Here is a 23994-nt window from a genome sequence, read left to right as displayed (position 1 = left end):
TTTCCTAAGAAAACAATAAAAACTTGAGGGGGAAAAGGAGTATTGAATTTTCTGACAAACAAGTGATGATTTACACTGTTTCAAGACTCTCTAGTTCAGTATGAAATGATTGTGCTCAGGGAATAAAAGAAGGAAGATTTGAAAAATTCAAGTATTATCTGTTCTAAAGTAAATAGAATATTCTGTCCCCATGTTGTCTTTTTTTAAATGAGAGACTCTTCCTCTTTCTATCTACTCCTTGTAAAAGCAAATTCTCTCTACCTTTGAACACTCATATATATCGTGTCTTAGCTCTTTCCACTATGTAACCTTTAATAGTGTATTAACTATCACTTCTAAATTCAGTATTAATGCCTAACCTAAAGGATTGTAATGGGAATTAAATCCATAATGTGTGTTTTGTTTTTGTTTTTTGTTTTTCTTGCGGTACGAGGCCCTCTCACTGTTGTGGCCTCTCTTGTTGCGGAGCACAGGCTCCAGACGCGCAGGCTCAGCGGCCATGGCTCACGGGCCTAGCTGCTCCGCGGCATGTGGGATCTTCCCGGACTGGGGCACGAACCCATGTCCCCTGCATTGGCAGGCGGACTCTCAACCACTGCGCCAACAGGGAAGCTCCATAATGTGTTTTTAAAGACTTCTTAAATAGCACATTCCTCCAGAACTTATTTTCCAATCTTTCCTCTAAAAACTCTTACAGGATTATGCGTGATATAATTTTAGTCTCATATTATTCTATTTGTGAAAATTGCTTGATAACTCTTGTCTACAGCTCGATTTTTGTCTTTTATCAGCTATGATACCCAGGAAGTCTTGTTAGTTGTTGTTATATTGACTTTGTGAAGGAATTCTGGTATTTTTTTTTACTGATACTATCCATTCATCAAATTATTAAAAATTTTATACAATGCCATTGGGAGAAAAAGTATAAAGAACTTAGAAATAAGACTAAAAGTTAGACCATGCATCTTTTGGTCTTAAGGGGGCAAATTGCTCTAATTACTCTTTACCATTGATTTAAGGTATGAGACTTGGTAAAATTACATTTTAACTTGTAGATTTTTATCTGTAATGAAGCTAGTACTTTTTGTCCGGTAGAAAAGGTAACTACAAAGTTTGAGTTTTATTGCCTTGTTAGGACAGCCAGTTTTGCAGGACAACCAGTAATCTGGTTTTGTATCTCACTCAATTTTATTCTAATATTAATTCATGGATTGCCTACAAATGTACAGATCTTCAAGTGCTCTTTGAATCAGACTTAACATTTTATTTCTTTACTCATTAAGTAAAGAGTTGAATAAATTGACATATATTCTCTTCATTTGTAAGAAAGTCATCAGTGTTTAACTTTTAGAAGATTATATTTTAACTACGGGCTCTAGGCCCAGAGTTGGACTAGGTGCAGATTTTCAGGTTTCTTATGCTTTTTTTGCCCAGAGCTACAGATAGCAATAGGAAATATGCTAAATTCCAAGGAAGAAAAGTATATTTCTTTGCTCAAAGAGGATAGAGATAATAAAACTTGAATAAGGAAAACACAATTTTGTTTAAATGAATTGTAAGGATTGTTAAAAGCTATTTGTAAGGCTGTTGAAATTTCAGTAGGAACAGAGACAGGACCTAATAGATTATGGAATAGAAAGCTGGTAAAATATTTATATGTGCACCAGTGTATCTCATTTAGTTTAGTTTAATATCAGAGAGTGACAAATTATTTTTGCCCAAATGAATTCCACATGCTGCTTTAAGAATGAAAAAAATGCATAAACACTTAAAGGTCTTGTTTTAATTTTACTTTTCCTAAATAAAAAACAAATTCAAAAGAGGTTGCAAGATGACCTCAGAACCAACACGCACTTCCTTACTCACTTTTATTGGCAGTTCTTGATAAGGACAGTCTGGGTTCCACAAATTGGAAGACTGTCTTAGTCACGCTGCTTTCCCAGGATGGGACTGTGAGGAACTTGTAGAAGAGGAACTGTAGCAATCATTTTGATCTTGATTTGTTTGAGATTAAAAAGAGAGATAACATGTGCATAATTACAAACTATCAATCTATGCCTCACTCCCACCCTTCTTCCCTGCCCTGTAACCATAAGTTCTTTCTCTAAGTCTGTGAGTCTGTTTTTGTCTTGTAATAAGTTTGTTTGCATCATTTCTTTAGATTCCACATATAAGTGATATCATATAATGTTTGTCTTTCTCTGTCTGACTTACTTCACTTAGTATGATAATCTCCAGGTCCATCCATGTTGCTGAAAATGGCATTATTTCATTCTTTTTTATGGCTGAGTAATATTCCATCTCTCTCTCTCTCTCTCTCTCTCTCTCTCTCTCGCTCGCTCGCTATGTGTGTATATATATATATATATGTATATATATATACATATATATATACATATATATATATATATATATACACACACACAAGATATTCTTTATCAATTCATTGGTTGATGGACATTTAGGTTGCTTCCATGTCTTGGCTATTGTAAATAGTTCTGCTAGGAACATTGGGGTGCATGTATCTTTTCGAATTAGAGTTCTCATCTTTTCTGGATATATTTCCAGGAGTGGGATTGCTGGATCATATGGTAGCTCTATTTTTAGTTTCTTAAGGAAACTCCATACTGTTCTTCATAGTGGCTGTACTCATTTACATTCCCACTAGTAGTGTAGGAGACTTCTTTTTCTCCACACCCTCTCCAGCTTTTATTGTTGTTATAAAAAAAATGGAACTTCTGCAATATACAATAACATTGATGAACCTAGAGGACATTATGCTAAGTGAAATAATCTAGTCACAGAATGACAAATATGATTCCCCTTATATGAGGTTTCTAAAACAGTCAAGTTCATAGAATCAAAGTGTGGAATGATGATTGCCAGGGGCTTGGGGGAGGGGGATGTGAGAAGTTACTAATCAGTCGGCATAAAGTTTCAGTTAAACAAGATGAATAAGTTCTAGAGATCTATGGTATAACATTATGCCTGTAGTTAACAGTAGTGTGTTGCACACAAGAATTTTTTAGGAAGGTAAATCTCATATTAAGTGTACTTACCACAATAAAATAAAACTTCTAAAAAACTAAAAATAATGTGTATAATCATACAGGAAGAACCAGTTCCAACATCCCCTGTTAATTTAGTCCTCTTTTTAATAGATTGCATTCATTAATTATAAATGGTCCTATAACCTAAAGCAACCTGAGCATATGGAGAAAAGTCTTGGCAATAGAAGCACATTCTGCTCCCACTCAGGAAACAGTAAGCAGAGCTATCTGAAAAAAAGAACTCTTTACTTCAAGACAGTGAATTATTCTTTGGTAGTCAATATTACTCTAGGTGAAAAATTATAGACTGTAATCACACTAGAAGTAAAACCATCAAGATTTTTCAGCATTCCTGCATTCTTTTTAAAATATTATTTACAAAATTAGCAAGGAAAGGTCAACTAATTAAACTGTACTCCATTTCTTCTGTTCCAGGTTCTCTATCTGGTTTCTCATGTTCTTTGAAAAGTGTCTACACACAGATTAAATATCAAGTTATTCCTGTGACTTTTAAGAGGACAAAATAATCTTTTAATAACACATTTGCCTTGAGAAAACATAACAGTTTATTTTCTTTATAAAATAGAATGTCACCTTGAATTATTTTTTACAAGAATTACTTTTTACATTTATTTCCATCTTTAAAAAATAAAACATTTATGATTTACCCATTTTTTTTTAAAACAGAGAAGTCTAGTACTCAGATGGAAACCGTTATCTCTGGTTCTCCATATTTTGCATTCTATAATTAAATGTATGGCTTACAATCACATTAAAAGTTTATTGAGCATTATCTTTATTTGTGAAAGTTATATAAAAACAAAAGTTAACCACTTTTCTGATGTGATTTAGCTAGTAAACTCCCTGAAGGCAAAATGACTACACAGGTTATTTCTCAATGTCTCTTTTAAAGAGTTGGTAATGCCATCTCTTAAGTCAGGAAATGCAATACAGCACAGATGCTCATTTTTATCTTTATCCGGTTAAAACTAGTTGGATATCTTAAGGAGGTCTCAATGTCCTCCCAAGAGAGTATCCAACAACACACTACAATAATCTGCTACCCTCTGTTCACACTTCGCTCAGCTGTTTTCTTCTCTCATCTAGGTTTAAATATCTCTCAGTTCCAACTGCAAATATATAATTAGCTCTCCTAAATTGTGTTTATTATAAAAAGACAACCAATCACACCTGTAAAATTATAGCCATAGAAAATAAATCCTTTGAAATCTCCAGTGCTTAGAAAATTTATTCAAAACAGTTTTATTGGGTCTCTATTTTAGATCTAGGTTAAATATTATGATCTAAAGCTAAACCTGTCATTTAATTAGGAGGAATGAGGAAAAAGTCTATTGACAAAGGTCTCAAATAATAGTTGACTGATAAACAATAAAAAAATTGTTTTTTGGTTCCAGAGGGGGAAAATAAAGTTATGTAATTACTTAATAATTATAAATCTACTGGGACCAATACAACAAATACCTTAGACAAGTGATTTGATGGTACAATAGGTAATAACTGAACATTCATTTATTCTTTCTCCCATTCAATACAAGAATTAAGTACATACAATATATTAGACATTATTCATTTGTAAATTCATTAAATAAATATATTCTGGATAAGTACAATGTAGTAGACAGTGCTTGCTGCTGGAAAATCTTACAGAGTTGTTTACAAAGCTGACAGATAAGCAGAAAGCACAGATGACTACACAGGTAACTACAATGAAATGTAAATATTATCATGATAAAATTGTGTCACTGGAGCATGGGACTGGAATGGGGGCTCTTAAGGCAGTGATAAGGTCAGGAAACTCCTCCACTGTGAGAAAACTCTTACTCTCAAAGTTAAAGCACATGTAGGATGAATCCAGGAAAAGAGAGGAAGGACATGTATCCTAGAGATAGAAAATAGTAAGTGAAATTGTGCAGAAATTAAGAATTTTTACATTTTCCTCACTGGTACAGTGAACATTTGAATAAACTAGCAAGAAGGAGGTAGAGATAAATTCAAGACTAGATTGTTAGCAAATCTTCAAGGTCTGTCTTATTTATGTATTAGTGTTTTATCTTATATTAGTAGGGTGTTAACCAGGCAGTAAGATGTCTGTATTCATGGCAGAAAGTTCTCTCTGCTAAAATTGTGAAGAATAAATTCAAGTAGAACCAGAATAAAGGTGAAAAGACAAATTAGAAGGTTATTGCAACAGTGCATGAAAGAAGTAAGAGAAAGAAAGCAAAATGGATAGAGTGGGAGGGGGAGGTTTGAGATACAATTAAACACAGACATGACAAGACTTGGTTATTCACTGTGGATAATAAAGAAGAAAGGGTTGAAGATTAGAGTCAGATTTCTGAGTTTGGTAACTCAGAGGATGGTTGTATTACATATTGAAAATGCAAACAGGTTCACTGGGATTAATTGAAAATAAGTTCAGTATTATAGGTGTTGAGTTTGAGATATATATAGAATATCCATTTGAAATAAACAAAAAGCAAATGGGTATATTGCTGTCCATTTTACAGAAAATTTTGAGCAAGACAGTGATTTTGAAGACACCAGTCTGTAGTATTGGTTATTTAAGCTATGGTTGTGAATTAAATTGACTAAATGATGTGTACAGTGTAAGAAAAGAGGATTTAGGACAGAAGCCTGAAGAATATTACAATCTAATTACAAATAAGAAAGAATGAGAGAATATAAAGTGAGAAAGGGTACATATGTAGTGTAGTGGCATGAAAGTGAAAGAGTGTTTAAAGGGAGGTTTTCAAAAGTGTCAGATGTGGCCACAGTAAAACAATGTAAGGATGAGAACTGTCCATGGTGAAGGTGAATAGTGGCAGTGCTAAGAGGAGTTTAGTGGATGGATGATGTCAGATCAAAATTGTAGTCAATTTAGTAATGAATAGGAAGCTGAGAAAGCAAAAACCGTATACCTTAAAATGATTTGGCTATAAAAAGTAGGAAATAACACTATGGTATCTAGAAGCACTTCACAGCATCACAGCAATGCTATGTATGTACATATGTGTGCATTTACATATATATGTACATATGTATTTCTTTTTACTGAAAATGAGAAAAAATATGCATGAATGTGATTGTGAAAATGAAGGAGAAAGTTTTAAACACACAAGTCAGCTGGGATAGTTGATATTAGAACTTGTTTTGCAAGAAAAATAGAAAACAACATAATACAGATAGGAGGTAATTAGAAGTAATACTATCCTAAACCTGGTGTGGGTATATACTGGAGGGATTCCAGAAAGATAAAGACATAAGTAAATGTGTGTTTTAGATATACTATTCTGGCTTCACTGTGAATGTGAATTTCAGAGGGGCCAGCCTTGATGAAAGGAAGACAGGTAAGGGTGTAATGCAAAATTTCAATCAACAAGTGATCAAGACATAAACGGAACTGGTCATTGTAGAAGCAGGGATAAGGGAAATAACACAAGTTTTGAGTAAGTAAGCAGAATCTATGGGACTTTGTTTCTGACTAGATATTATGAGTGATCTGATGATAGAGGTGAAGTACCGGAACAAGTATAGAAAATTGCGCATTTTTCCAAATTTGATGATTAAACAATTAGAAAACAATTATTTGTTGAGTGCCAACTGTGTACTATATATTATATAGAGCTGGGGGTCAGAGCTAAACAGAAAGATAATGCACAAATACTTAGGGTAGTGTTTAGTAAGTGTCTTAGAAGTATGAACAATGAGTAGGGGAAACTCTAGAAACAATGTGCTATAACCTGGAGCTAGTAAGCACAAGAAGGACAAGTTTAAGAGAAATAGAAGAAAGTGAAAACTATGTGTATAGGGTCACCTGCCAAAAGCAATGACCTCTGGTCGAGGAATAAGCCTGTCTATGACAAACACACAAGAAGGAAACAAGTGTTTCATGAGGTGGAGAGAAGGACTCTCTCAACTTTACTTTCCCACTTCCTTTGAGTTTTATTTTGCTAATGGTCTCCTCATAGGCTGTACTCCACCACCAGAAGCCAGAGAGCTTGTTGAAACTTACTGACAGTCTATATATATCAACTTTCTTGGACATGATCAAGGTCATGAACAGTGGAGAATGGATCTGGCATGTGGCTAATAGAAGATATCTATCAGGAAATATTCAGATTTGAAGATACTAAGCTTGAGATAATTCACCCAAAAAGAACTGTCTAGTATGCATTTGTATGTTGGAATCTGGAAGTCAGCCAAGGCATTAGAGCTAGAAACCACACCTTATATATTGATGGTTTTCAGGAGATGACTTTACAGATAACAATTGCCACAATTTATTGAATACTTACTGCATTACAGTATTTTCTATAACTTCAAATATTTATATATTTATATAACTTATCTTTAATATACAAACTCTGCATTTTTCACATGAAAAAACTGAATTTTTAAAAAATTCTTATAATTCATGTAAATAAGTTGCATAACTAGGTCTATTTAACACTAAAGTCTTTCTATAATCTCACTCAATCCCTTCAATACTCATGTCATAGTTGATATTTTAATTTTACCAATTTAAAAATACAATTATGCAAAGAGATCCCAACAGGATGATATTTTTTTCTTTTTTTTAACTGAAATATCTTGAGAGTTAAGTATTTCTTGAGGGAGTTAAATGAATTGGCCAAGATCTTACGCTAAATTATCAGTGGGGTCAGATTGCAACCTCACATCCCTACATTTTATGTTACTCCTATCAATCCCATGAAACCAATTCTTTAAAAATAATGATTTTTAACAGATATTAATTACAGTAGAAAAATATAATGTGAAAAGAATTATATCATCTGAACAATCAGAGAAAATGATCCATCACATATATTGAGGGTAGAAGAAACTAAGCACTTATATTGTGGAATGAGCAATGCCTTTATTCATCTGGCAATTAGTCATTGTGCTAGAGAGAGGGTTCCTGGCTGAATTCTCTGGAGAGAGGTGGAGTTGACTTTATAATGAATTTTGTCCAGCAAGAATAAAAACACAAAGTTATACTGGCATTTTGTCTCTAAAAGTATTAATGACAAGTTTGTCTTATCTCTGACAGCTCATAATTTTAATAATGTAGAAAAACATGAGTCAACTGTCATAGCTAAATTTTCCCTTGTCGACTTTCAAGTGTCAACAATTATGCTCTAAATTTTGTCAGGGTCTAGTAAATAGTATCTTCTCTCTAAATGTGTGTTTTTTCTTTAATTGTGTAATGCAGTCAGTAGTCTAACATTATTATATAATAACATATACTCATCTGTAAGACTTTACCTGAAACATAGTCTGATGTCCTTTAGATGACATATATGTACACAGTCTAAAAGGTGTTCTCAAATGTTTCCTTGAACAAATTACCTAAAGTAGTACTTCTTGGCCAGGTCTATCTCCACATCTTCTGTCTCTGCCTTACTTTATTCTTTAGAGAAATTTTTCTTATTTGAAATTATACATCATGTATTTATTTATTTGCTTACTCTTGGTCTTCCAATAGAATGCCCAAAATTACATTCTTAAATATATACTAAACAATGATGAACAATTGCATATATATAAAATACACATATATGTGAATATTCATAACACCACTGTTAGCAATAGCCCCCAAATGGAAACAAACCAAATGTTCATTATTGGTAGAATAGAAAAATATCTTGTGATTTATTCCCACAAAGGAATAGTTACATATCAATGAGAATAAATTAATTGCAACTATACACAACATAGGTGACCCTTATGAGAGTTGATATTGAGCAAAAGAAACCAGACACAAATGCGCATGTTATGAGTCCATTCATATGAAGTTCAACACAGAAAAACTTAGTCTATGCTTTTAGAAGTTAACATAGTGGTTACCTATGGGAGGTTCCATGACTGGATGGGGTTGTGGGTAGAGTGGGGAGCTTCTGAAATACTCATTTGCTGGATTGTACTATGTTAACTTGATTAAACTGTATAATTATATTTCTATTCCTTTTCAATATAATTCCAAGTTAATATTAAACAAAAGAGGAACTTCAACATCAGCAGTCACCATTATTCTCAGTCACCACAGTAGATATGGGGAAGAACAAACACAATGGTGCCCCACAGGTCCTAGACTGTCTTTTCCATTACCTACTCTACATTCAGCTCATCTTTCTACCTGCTAACCTTAATGACCAACAGAGACTCTAGGCCCACTACACAGATACTTGACTATAAGCCATATGGGGGTAGCTGCATTAAAGCAACAGCATCACATAAACCTCTTTACAAGATCCCCATTCACGATCTCACTTTGGCAGCAGAAGGTTGTTGGAATATTTTATTTCTGGGTAAACTCCAAGCTATCTTTCTCAACAGTGCCTTAGCCAAGTTGACTAGTGACTCTTTCTATGATTCCCTGACTCTTCATTCCAGACCTTCATTTTGCCAGTTCCTCCCACATGTCTGTAAAGTATAAACTCACAATAAGTTCTTTATTCATATGGTTCTCATATTTATTCAATTTCCTTCAGTGAAACTTGACTGACTTATTGGTAACTTTACATTTCTTGATCTGGGTGTTTGTTACATGGGTGTGATCCCCTTTGGAAAAATTAATTAATCCTTATATTTAAGATTTTTGTACTTTTCCTATTATATTTTATGATTTAGTTAAATGTTTACTTATAAACTCTTTGCAGGAATGAGAAAAAGTTTTCACAAGATATTGGATCAAATTCAATTTTACTCTCACAACAGATATGTACAAGCTATATATTCTTCCATGGGAATAACACTGTTACCTTTTTATCTAAGACATCCATGTATCATTTATGAAAAATTCTAAAGTAAGAAATTATTATATAGTATTGTCTAATATGGTTACTTCAAAACTAAATGCTTTCTGCAAAGCCACCTGTAGGTTTCCTTCAATTTGAAAAGGTATATTACCTTAAAGAACTAGGTGGTTTAAAAAAATCAAGTAATGTCATGGGTTATCACCTGGTGATAAAATTGAGCTGATTAGACATCTGATGCAATTAAAAATACCAGACTCTTTACCCAGCTGCCCTTACTAACCAGCAAGGAAATATAAAGATGAAATAAGGTGTGTTTTTTGAATAATAGTTATTGACCAAGGGGAGGATCAGAGTGAATATCTATTCTATAGATGCATGATAAGCTGAATAATGGCCTGAAGAAGAATCCAGTTTCTAACCCTTCTAACACATGAAAGATGAATCCAGTTTCTAACCCTTTTAACACATGAATGTTTACTATATATATATAATATATATATTATATATAATATATATTATATATAATATATATATTATATATAATATGTATATAATATAATATATATATATATATTTTTTTTTTTTTTTTTTGCAGTACACGGGCCTCTCACTGTTGTGGCCTCTCCCATTGAGGAGCACAGGCTCCGGACGTGCAGGCTCAGCGGCCATGGCTCACGGGCCTAGCCGCTCTGACGCATGTGGGATCTTCCCGGACCGGGTCACGAACCCGTGTCCCCTGCATCGGCAGGCGGACTCTCAACCACTGCGCCACCAGGGAAGCCTGAATGTTTACTTTATATAGCAGAATGAACTATGCAGATGAGATTCTTGAAGGATCTTGAAATGGGGAGGTTATCCTACATTATCAGGGTGGACCCTAAATTCAATTACAAGTATTCTTGTAAGAGAGAAGCAGGGGGAGATTTGACAGAGAGAAGAGGAAGAAGGCAATGTGGAAATGGAAGCAGGGGTAGAAAAGGCAATGTCATGTGGGTCCATGAGCCAATGAAATAGGTCAGTCTACAGAAGCTGGAAAAAGTAAGGAAATGGATACTTACCTAGAGTTTTCCAAGAGACCACAACCCTTCTGACACCTTGATTTGGGCCCAGTGAAACCCATTTCTGACCTCCAGTATAATAAAATAATACATTTATATCGTTTTAAGCCACACAGTTTGCAAGAGTTTGTTAAAGCAGCCATAGGAAACTAATGCAAGAAGGAAGAAAAAAAAAAAAAGGAAGGGAGGAAGGGGCTTCAAGAAGTTAAATCAGTACATGTATGAGAAATAAGCATGCCTTATAAACAGAGAGAAGAAGGCAAAAAGAAGCCCAAACAAAAATAATGGTTGAATAGTTTGCAATCTTAAAGAGAGATGGGCTCCAAAACACGGTGAGAATTTAACCACATAGAACTAGAGTTCTCAGTCTTGATCATATTCCCCACATAAGACTCTGGTAGCCTTGGTCATAGGATACCTCTGTCACCCATGACAATGATATGACAGTAAAAAGCCCAAATGCAATTTAATTAAGCTATAGAGACAAGGCCACACTTGGCATGGTAACTTCTCTATGAGGAAAGTCCGAGGTGAAGTTTGCTAATTATTTGAATCACTCTACAAGAATGAGGTCCATGTGAGAAATATTCTGAGATGGCATCTACAGTTCCTCTTCAACTTACATCCCTATAAATTCATCATAAATTGAAAATACCATAAGTTAAAAATGCATTTAACACATCTAACCTACTGAACATCATAGCTTAGTGTAACCAACCTTAAACAAGTTCAGAACACTTACACTAGCCTACGATTGGGCAAACTCATCTAATACAAAGCCAATTTGATAATAAAGTGTTGAATGTCTCATGCAGTTTATTGAATACTGTACTAAAAGTGAAAAAACAGAATGGTTGTATGGGCGCAGAATGGTTGTGAGTGTATCAATTGTTTACCTTTATGCTGGTGGGGCTGAGTGGGAGCTGTGGCTTGCTGCAGCTGTTCAGCATCGTGAGAGAGGATTGTACCACATATCACTAGCCTGAAAAAAGATCAAAATACAAACTTTGAAGTATGTTTTCTACTGAATATGTATTGCTTTTGAACCATTGTAAAGATGAAAAGTCATAAGTCTAGCCGTTATAAGTCAGGGACCCTCTGTACTTATACATTATAAATATGAGACATGTAAATATCTATCTATGCACACACAGAGAAATAGGTTTGAGCCTGTGTTCTCTAGCTTAGAGATATTGCTGTAAGCCCCAGAGGTTTGTTCTTAAAATTATCTGCACTGTTAGGTGATTCCTATAAGCCATTTCAAACATTCTTGATGTCACACAACTGGAATCAGTTAACAAGGGTCTCTAGAACATTCTCATTTTTCTAGCCCATCATTAAGGTTGTTTCCTTGGATTTTTGCTCTGCTTCCAGCTTTTCTATTTTCTGACTTTTACTTATTTTTATTTATAGACTTGATTCAATCTTCAGAATGATTCACCTCCCTCATTTTCCCTGATTCACACTGGATTACAGCTAGGACTACCACTTGGACTCATTCTCTGGAATATGGGCTTAGGCAATTCTAGTGCAGGAAAGAGTTAACTCAACAGGACTGTGTTGCCCTACCCCTGCACATTCCCTGAAAGGGCTTGTTTTAATGTAACTGTCCTTCTAGAATATTCTGTCTCAGAAGGTTGTTTGTGTAAGCCTGAGGCCTTGTGACATGTTGTGCCGGTTTTTCCAGTTTATGCTAATAATGTTATTTATGGTAAACACTTCCTTTCAATCTGGGGGCTAGAGCTGCAGTAACTGAAGTCAGTCACACAGGCACAGATAAGACTACATGATTGTGGTTGACCCCCAATAAATCCAGGACAGTCAGGCCCAGTTAAACTTCCCTAGTTGGTAACACTTCACACTTGTTACCACACGATGCTACTGGAGAAATTGAGCTCATTCTGTGCTACTCAAGTGCAAGGGATGCTTAGAAGCTTACACCCGGTTTCCTCTGGGCTTTGCCTCATGAGCCTTTTCCCTTTGCTGATTTTCTCTGCATTTCACTGCAATAAACTGTAACAGTGAATATAAAAATCTTTAAGTCCTGTGAGTCTTTTGTGACTCATCCAGCTTGAGGTAATCTCAGGGACCCCTACCACAGCCTATTTCTCAGAGTTAAATCAGCAAAGGTTTTTCTCACTCACTCCCGTGGATGTTGCTACAACTTCACTCTTGCTCATTTCTCCAACAAAGTGCTGAACAGAATATAGTTATAGCAAATTAAAAAATTTAGTAATAGCAGAAAGCAATTTAGTAATAGGATAAAGAAAACCTGTGAGTTATTCTTACACCTCTGTTAATATTTTTCATTGTTTTTTTTTACTTCATTATGTGACTGAGAAAAACTTGTACCAGGAGGGGACTGGTCATCTCTGATATTTTCTTGTGTCTTCTTAAGCTTGCATTACATTCTTATTTTTAGTCCATGGTTTTTTTTGCAATAATTGTTTTAACCTACTTCCCTTTTTGTGGTGATAAGTTAAAATAAGCTAATATAGTCTATAAATGCACTTTACAAATCACAGATGAAGAAGTCTTAATGGATAGAAAGCACATAATTGAATGAGGGCTCCACCCTCGAATCCCCAAATTTTGAGTGAATTGTAGTTAAATTGTGTCCCTCCCCAAATTCATATGTTGAAGTCATAACTCCTAGTAGCTCAGAATAGGACTGTATTTGGAGATAAGATCTTTAAAGCAGCAATTAAGGTTAAATGAGTTCATTAAAGCAGGCTAATCCAATCTGACTTGTGTCCTTATAAGAAGAGATTAGGACACATAGAGAAAAGACCATGTAAGCACACAGTGAGAAGGCAGCTGTCTTCAAGCCTAAAAGAGATGATTCAGAAGAATCCAACTCTGCTGATGCTTTGATCTTGAGCTTCTAGCCTCTAGAATTGTGAGAAAGTAAATTCCTGTTAGCCGTCCAGTCTATAATACTTAGTTATGGCAGAGCAGCTCTAGAAAACTAACACACTCTCCAAACTGTAAAACTACTAATGGACCTTTAGTATAAATAGCAAAACTGTATGTGATTATCTGATATATGCACTTCAGGAAACAATTATGAATCTGATATTAAATATTGGAAACAAATTTTTTCCCAGTATTTTAGAAAAAAAATGTATGTCTCTTTAGAGTTTCTTATAACCTGAATTTCTATGTGAGTGATTCTCGGCGTATAGGCCATGCACCAAGTGACTGAAAGTTGAATACAGTAAATTTATGAATTTATTTGTACAACAAATAATAACTCTAAACTGAATAAATAATCCCTGTACACAGCTATATTTCAGACTTTCAAATGTATGTAAATGATATTTTGATTTCAAGATACAAATCATTTATAAGTATTTCTACTTAAATGATTGTACTATTGTGCCATTAATTAATGAATTCTAAGAAAAAGTTATGTAATAGTCCACATGTTTTTCATGTTATAAAGAAATAATCATACTGAATGTATGGAATCTGCATATGGATATCACCTTCAATTTTAAATAAAGCTGGGAAGTGTGTGTCTTTTTCTTTGGAAAAATGACACAATATATGACCTAGAATCATAGAGAGAAAAGATATCTTCTGTATTATTGATTTTAAAATCTTTATTTTCATATGAAGAAAAAAAAACCCTGAGACATTTATTATTACTTAACTGAGCTAATACCTGGGTCATTTAATCTAGTAAAGACAATATAGAATAATTGTTTGTGACCTCTGAAGTTGGCTTAAATGTGTTCAATTTCCAGCTTCACAATTCACTAGCTGTGTGATATTGAGAAAACTAAACTAATGTCTCCATCTCATTTTTCAAACCTACAAAATGGGGATGATGGTTTCTTTCGTAGGAATTTTGTGAGAATTAAAGGAGAAAAAGCAGTCAAGTCACTTGGCACAGGGTCTACTAAAAGAACCGTGAGCAAAAGTTTGTCTACCCCATTTCTTCTAGCATTAAGCTAATTTTCCTCTACAAATCCTTTACTGAATTCACTCACCCAGTCAACTTCTACCCTGGATACTGAAGAAACAAAGTAATTCTAAGAATGACTTAGGAAGAAGAGTATCATAGCTCCCTAGCAGGAACCAAATCAACTTAAACTGTGCTAATTTCCCTGAAACTAAGTACTTGGACTTAAAGCTGCAAGACAGCTAGCTTCCTTCTCTGATGCACTTCAGTGACTCCTGTGAAATTCTTAATTTTTTACTGAACCTAAAGCCTTTCAAAGAGTCAAAACATGACGATTGGAAAGCAGTTTGTCATTGACTTCAAAATATCTGTTTGTGTCTTTATTCCAACAATGCCTTGTGATCGTTTTCTTTTTGAAAACACAACTGGTAAATATCAAAGAGAAAGAATTAATGTGTATAAACGTCTTATAAAAAAAACACTGATCTTTTCCATCTTCAAATAAGACATAACACTGTTGGGAGTGAGGATAATGTCACCAGGTTAACAATTTAATTTATGAGAGTACATACACAATTGCACATTGCAAAGGAGACTGGGCTTGCTCTAATCATCAGCGAAATCAATGCAGGATGATAATGGAAATCTGCCCTTTAAAAACTACCAGGCAAATTATTACCCAATCCATCAGACAAAGAATATTTCTTTATTAATTCTCACTCAACGTTCAACAGGATACTTTACATAACTTAAAAATCAGTTACTTATTAACATATTTGTAATTATTTTCTTTCATTTTACACCAGCATATTGTATCTTATTTGATTGTTTCTGCTTTTCCCCACCTCCACCAAAATATTTTGGAATGAAAAAATTTACTTTTTTATGGTCTTCTGACATTTCCAATTACCAAGTATTCTCATTTGTGAGAACAATGGTTGGTAAATTCATAAAATAAGACAAAAAACCATAAATTGAATAAGATATTTATAGAACATTATTTCAGCTGTGTATTGCAGAACATTTGAGTGTATAACTAAAAATCAACTGAGACAAGTGATACATCTTTAGAAGAAAACAATGCAAACTGACAATGTAGTAAGCACTCTTTTCTTGTTTTTGCTTTCTTCTTCTTTGGTTTCCTTTTTTATAAGGAGGAAATTATAACTAATGAAGGTGTTAAGAAAAATTATTCAAAACTTGAAAATAAGGCCAAAGGGAGCTTTCATGTTTTTCTGCCTCATCCTGGAGCATTGTCCAATAGACCCATGAAAAGATAGTGTAATTTTCTGGGAGGGATATTTTTTTGTTTGACTTACTAGTTCCATTTTATTAGGGACCGCAAATTCTGTGAAGTGACATGTTAAATGCAGATGCAAATTATTTTTTGTCGGTAGGAAATACACCCAATAGATTATGGTTTTCTTGCCCTTTAAGACGTTAATCCATTTTATATCTAATTTAGTAATCTTATTTCACCATTTTTCACTCTTTATTATTTTGCTGTTTCCTTCATTGAAGAGTTAAATCTTTGACATATGTTCACTTTATATTGGGAAGTATGTTATTAATGTTTGGAAAATTATACTTTTACTACTTTTATTATGAATACTTTGAATTTAAATTATAATTATACTTTTAAAATTATATTTTATTAAGGAAAGCAATAGTCATTTGTAACGCAAGGTAGTTACTATCAACAATGAAAAAAACAATTAAAGGAGGGCAAGAGTCACTTATATCCAAGGAATCCATTGGATTTAAGATGTACTATGCTTCTTTGCAACTGTATATTTGCAAAGCACCAAGCATCCTGACATCGTCTTAACATACCTCCATTAACTCTGCAAACTTTATCTATATCCCTTCCTGAGAATTTTCAGATTTTTCTAATTTTTCTATTTTCTCCCTCTTAAAAGAAAGACACTTGTTGTAACTCCTAGGTATGAAATCATTTTCCTGATTCTTCCTCAAGTGATAAGTAAATGGTGTAGCTTAAGAAGGGGCATAAAGAGGGGAAAAGAGGGGAGGAGGGTCGGGGAGGGATGGATTGGGAGGTTGGGGTTAGCAGATGCAAACTATTATGTTAGAATGGATAAAAAACAAAGTCTTATTGTGCAGCACAGGGAACTATATTCAATATCCTGTGATAAACCATAAGGGAAAAGAAAAAAAAATGGTGGGATTTGTCAGTTCTTCAGGAACTCTGACCCTTCTGAGGAATGTCTCGCAAGAGTGGGGTAAGAGGGTATATCATTGAAGAACAACTGAGAAGGTGGTTGGGAAGGTGATCAAGATCATTGCCAATGGTTCACAGTTCTACTTAGACACCTCTCTGTCTTCAATTTCATTTATCATATAGAGGTTGGCTGGGTTAGGTGGGAGCTTAACCACAAAAGAATATTTTTATCTGAGAGTTTTTTCTCCTTTAGTTGGTGTTGTTCCTTCAGCCTTTGTTAGAGCATAGGGTCCAGTTTCAGTCACTACTGTTGGGGAAAAGAGACAACAGACACACTTAAGGGAGAGAAATTAGGTCTAGGAAAAAATGTTTTAGGAGATCTTTCAGTTTTGATTTTGTTTTAGTTTGTTTTCTGTTTGTTCTTGGTTTGTTTTTAGTTTTTAGCTTATTAGAGAGAAGTCTGAGAAATAATTTAATTACTCTCAGCAAGTAAATAGTACAGTTATTTTGAACAATCAGGTAGTTTTCCCTGGATCAACAAAGAAGCATTCAAAAGCTTACACTGAAAGAGAAATTCTTATAGATTCATGTCATTCAGATCTGGAATGGCATTTAACATTTGAAAACAATTAGTCTCACCACACATTTCTTCAAAGGAAGAAACATAGATTCAAAATGTACTGACTTATACAAGGCCACTCAGTTGGTAAAGAGATGGAGAAGGGGCAGCACATAACAGATAAAGGAGTGCTTTACTGAAATGGAAGAAACCTGAACCCAGAGCACATTTGGCCCTCAAAATTCCTTTTCTCAAATGTTGGGAATGACATCAAGACAACTACTTTAACTCTATTTATTTTGTAAAGCTAGGTCTGGCCTAAGGCTATTTCTCAATCTTAGTACCAAATATTTTCAAATTTAGCAATTCTGACTTTTACTGAAAGAACAAAGCACTTCCAAGGATCATAACTATGATTGGTTTTATTTGATGCCTTTGGAATAGACTGTGAATATATTTATCATATTTATATGTCCCACAGCTCTTGGTCTGAGGTTCAGTTGAGGTTTGCATTAGTAACTAAAATTAATTTCTCTGTTCTACTCTGAGAGCAATTTTGAATTACTGTAAATTTCAAGACATGTTCATCAACTAAAGTAATTACTAATAAGTGACAAACACTTTATTTTGTGTCTTTAATTAGTTGCAAAGTAATATATTTCCTGGAGTGTTGGATGATAGAAACAAATAGTATAAATCATTTTAAGATTGATTTTTTAATTTTTGTTTCCAATGAAAATTATGAATAAGAATTGAAAATTATAGTGTGCAATACAACTAAATAATTGTTTCCAGGAACGATGCCTTTTTAATTGAAAATAAGAAAACAACCTGCATTCAATTTCACCGAGCCACATGATACTACCACATCTCTCAATAGATGTCAGCATTTTTATGCTTTAATATTGCATTTCACTTTTTTAATACAAATAATCAGAATCTTGTTTTGAAAGCAAACCATTTATTGCTTGGTATGTGGCTATTTATTACCTCTCAGTTATGTTTTGCAGTCATGCAATAGAAATGGCAGTTAACAGATCATTTCTCTAGCAATCTGGGAATGAATTACAATGCCATAGAAAGTAGAATAGCAGAATGAACAATTAATGGTTTCCAAAAGTATGTTAGTAAATCCGTGCTAGAAATACAGACATATCTAAAACTATATTTGATATATTTCTATTTTTTTCATGTTTTCCCAAAAGACTTATGTCAAGCAAACATAAAGACACTGGAGATATGGGAAGAAGTTTAAATGGAACAATTTTCTCATTTTTCACATGTATGTGTCAATAGTTGAATTTAATTTGAAAAATCAAGCATGAAATTTTAGTTATGGAAGTAATGTTGATGAGCAGTAACAGAACTCAGAAAATAGCAACTTTGAGATACAGTGTTTGGGATTACCAGGCTCTTACCACATTTCCATTGCTTTTGAGGATTTTTGTCAAACTTTGCTACATATGTTTTGTGATCTATGCATATTTTGATTCCCACAGGGCATTTCTTATTTTGCAGAAAAGATGTTTATTTATATTTATATATTTAAAGCGTGTGACAAGTTTAAAACATTTATATTGAAAATTTTAACAATGTTAACATTATTTTAATTTTTCAGTCCTTTCCAAAATATTGGATAAAACCTGGTGCCTCTATATGAAAGATTAATGGTCATTTGTTTAGTATTAATTTAAAAATGCCATCATTCTTAGAACCTGAGAAATAAAATGGTGCCAAATCCTTGGTGATAAATACATTTTTCAAGTGAGGTGGTTTACAATCCTTGCTTTCATCAATTTGAGAGAAGATCTGAGTTATAGCTAATGAATCAATGAAGATAATTTTTAATAATATGTCACAATTTATTTTTAGCACATACTTCAGAAAGATTTCAAAGACTGAACTTGATAGAAGAAAACTAATGTCACTTTCATATATTTATTTATATGAATACTATGGCTCAGCTGATAGCAGTTAGTGATTAATAGGAGTAGAATTTATGCAGAAACATGACACTGTTTAGAAAAGTTATTTCAATCTATGGATACAAAGAATAATAGAAAAAAGTATCATTTTTCTCATTAAACATATAGTCCAATTAATTTTTATGCTTAATAAATGCTAACACTTTTTCATTTTTTTATGTTTTTGATGAAGTATATACTAATAATCATCATAATGAACTCTAGAAGAAATTTTGTTTTTTACACTTGAGACATGTTCACAAGAAAACAAATAAAACATTTTTTTTCATATTTCATGTAATAAAATTATGAAGTGATGGATAGAGTATTTTACAGCTAAAAATATAAGAAAATAAAATAAATATTCTGTGAAAAATTTGGAGTGAAACTACATGTCCATACAAGAATAGGAAAATATTAAATTTATGAATATTAATGAAGTTAATGTTCATATGTTTCAAATAAAATGATGCTGCATTTTTAGATCCATTAGGTATATTTAGAAGTATTATGTAACACTTTAAAATGTACAAATAATTTTATATATTTAAATATGCTAAACAGTATTTTTAAGTGATTTAATTTTATTATGACAATTTTTAAATATCAACTTACATATGTTCACGAAGTGTAGGGTTTTTCTGTAATTCCTTTTGGTCTGCATAAGAACATGTTAGAAAGCCAACGATATGTTTGACTCTTCAATAGTAAACTATTTGCATAATTTTATCTCATTGTTTTGTTATTTTTGATTGAGATGATATGTACACAGCATAAAAATCCAGAGGTAATGTTTCTAATGAAATGGAGTTCATTAACAAGAGCATTGGCATTTAAAAAAATTAATAGATTTTATTTTTTAGAGCTGTTTTAGATTTAGAAAACTTTAGTGAAAATACAGAGTTCCCATTTGCCAACCCTTCCTGGTAATTCCCCCTATTATGACATATTGCATTAATGTGGTACATTTGTTACAGTTCATGAGCCAATATTGATAAGTCATTAGTAACAAAATCCATAGTTTACATTAGGGTTCACTCTTAGTATTGTACATTCTATAGGTTTTAAAAATGTATGACATGTATCCATCATTATAGTATCATACAGAATAGTTTGGCCACACTAACAATCCTCTGTGTTCTACCTACTCATTCCTTTTCCCACCCTCCAACCCCTGACAACCACAGATCATTTTACTATCTCCATAGTTTTGCCTTTTCCAGAATGTCATATAGCTGGAATAACACAGTATGTAACTTTTTCAGATTGGTTTCCTTAACTTAGCAATATGCATTTAAGGTTCTTCCTTGTCTTTTCATAGCTTGATAATTCCTTTTTATCACTGAATAATATTCCATTGTACGGATGTACCAGTTTGTTTATCCATGACCTATTGAAGGATATTTTGGTTGCTAATGAGTTTTGGCAGTTATGAATGAAGCTGTTATAACATTTGTGTGCAGGTTTTTGTATAGGCTAAGTTTTCAATTCTTTTGGGTAAGTCTAAGCACAGTAACTGGCAAATTTTTAAAGTGAGGAATTAAATGACATTGAGTATATTCTCAATGTTGTACAGCCACCCCATCTATACAGCTCCAAAATATTTTCATCACCACAAAATAAAACCCTGTACCTATTGAAATTAAGCAGTCATTTGCTATTCTCTCCTTCCACCAACTCCCAGAAACCACCAATCCACTTTCTGTCCCTATGAATTTACCTATTCTGTATATTTCATATAAATGGAATTCTATAATATGTAGCTTTTTGTGTCTGGCTCCTTTCATTATGCATAATGTTTTTAAGGTTCATCCACATTATAGAATATACTAGTATGATATTCATTTTTGTAGCTGAATAATATTCCACTTCATGTATGTATGTATGTGTATACTACAATTTGTTTACCCTTTTGTCCAGTTTTGGACATCGGATTTTTTTCCACCTTTTGGCTACTATGAATAGTGCTATTATAAACACACATATACGGGTATTTATTTGAGTACCTTATCTCACTTCTTTTGAGTGTACACATAGGAGTGTAATTATTAGGTCATATGATGATTTTATGTTCAACTTTTTGAGAAATCACTGAACTGTTTTCCACAGAGATGCACGATTTTACATTCCTACTAGCAGTATATGAAGGTTCCAATTTCTCCATATCCTTTTCAACACTTGCTAATTTCTATTTTTTAAAAATATTATTATAGCCATCCTAGTATGTGTGAAGTGGTATCTCAAGATTTTGACTTGCATTTTCCTAATAACTAATGACATCCTGCATCTTTTCATGTGCTTTTTGGACATTTGTATATTTTCTTTGGAGGAATATCTATTAAAGTCCATTGTCCATTTTTAATTTTTTTTTTTTTTTTAGTTTTAGAAGTTTTTAAAAATATATTCTGCATGCTAAACCTTTGAAGGTTAGTTTTATGTGTCAACTTGACAGGCTATGGGATCCTCATATAGCTGGTAAAACATTGTTTCTGGGTGTGTCTGTGATTTCTATAAGAAGCTACATTTGATTCAGTAGACTGAGTAAAGTGATCTCTTACCAAAGTGGGTGGGCCACATCTAAACCTTTGGAAGCCTTCATGGAACAAAAAGTCAAAGGAAGGGCAAATTCTCTTTTCTTGAGCTGGGATGTCCATCTTTTACTGCCCTCAGACATCAAATCTCCTGGTTTGTGGGCCCCTGGACTCCAGTACTTAACACCATCAGCTCCCATGGTTCTCAGAACTTCTGATTCAGATCAAATTATACAATGATCTTCCTTGGTTCTCCAGCTTGCAGACAGCAGACTGTGGAACTTTTCCACATCCATAAGAGTGTGAGCCAATTCTTATAATCTCTCTTCTCTGTCTCTGTCTTTCTTCTATCTATATCTATATAGTTACAGCTAACCCCTATTGGTTCTGTTTCTCTGGAGAACCATGGATAATACAGTATCTTTATCAGATATATGATGTGCAATATTCCCTCCCATTCTGTAGGTTATTTCTCTTTCTTGATAATGCCCTTTTTGCAGGAGTAAAATAAATGTCCAAATTCATTCTTTGGTATGTGGATATTCAGTTGTCCTACCACCACTTGTTGAAGAGACTATTTTCTTTTTTTTTCTTTTCAAAATATGTATCTAATACTTCTCAAATGATAAGGATATAATTCTTCATATGTATCTTACATATTTTAGTCTTCAATATTTTTAATAAATGTTTACATTTTTAATTCTTAGACACTAATTTTGTCGGAAAATTTTTAAACTAGTATCTTACATTTTCTCACTGTAAAGAGCAGCTAAACTGAGATGAAATTTAGCAGAGTTTTAGTGTCAGATAGTATGTCTGTTTATGTGTGTGTGTGTGTGTGTGTGCGTTGGGAGTGGGTGTGTGTGCTCAAACTCTTCAGAATTATTCTATGTAGATATCAAGCTTAACTCATGTCGAGACTAAGTATGGTAGAGGTTTGTTCTGTTTTGATTACATCACTAGGTGCATATGAATTAGTGAGGAAAATGTAAGGTTGAGTGATGAGATTATATCTGGTGCAGTTCCACACACAGGAACTGCCTCCACGTTTGCCTAGCTCAGCATTCTTCCATACCCAAGTATCAGCAAATTACCATTTGTTTGTGTGATTTCAACAAATGGTAACAAAATCTACTCAGAGTGAAATCCTAATAATTGTCCCCAGAAACCTAAAGACGAGTGGTGCCAGTCCCAACTTTCTTTTACTCCATGACCTCTCAGTACTGCCGACTGTGCTGCTGACATTTCTTCATTTTCAGGTTAGACAATTATCATGATGAACCAGAATATATAAGGAGGAAATTACCTTTTTATAGGGTACTGAGTGTTTTGTCTCTTAAATTCAAGAATGATATTTTCTTTTATTATCATATTGACCATTTAAAGAACTATCCTCACTATTCATGTGGCAAGAGGCATCTCCTACTCAACAAACACATCTATAAATTTGATCTATGATTACCACTTCTAGAAACATATCCTTAAAAAGTAACTGGACAAATGCACAGAGATACATATGATTTTCTTCAATACATTGTTTATTTTAGTGAAAAATTGAAAATGATATAAATGTATAACAATAATAGGTTAAGTAAGTTAAAGAATAAAATAACATGTAAAGTTTAAAAATGAGAGCAAACATTTTTGTTTAGCATGCATTACTGACCATAATATATTGTTATGTAAATAGAGAAGTTTACAGACAATATGTAGATGTGAACAATTTTTGTAATACATTACACAGGTATATAATACACATATTATGATAAAGTTATAGAGACATACATTTATTTTTTCTTGTTTCCAGGTTATGGCAATTTGAATTATTATATTTTGGGGACTATATTAATTTTCAGTTTATATGTAATAAACATACAGTGTACATTAAAAAGGATGTAGCTCACAATACTTTTTTTCCCTCTAGAATGCTATGAATAGGCCACTGTTCTTTCATTATATAATATAAT

Source organism: Delphinus delphis, chromosome 2 (assembly GCF_949987515.2).
Source record: "Delphinus delphis chromosome 2, mDelDel1.2, whole genome shotgun sequence".
Taxonomy (NCBI): domain Eukaryota; kingdom Metazoa; phylum Chordata; class Mammalia; order Artiodactyla; family Delphinidae; genus Delphinus; species Delphinus delphis.
This window is presented reverse-complemented; position numbering follows the sequence as displayed.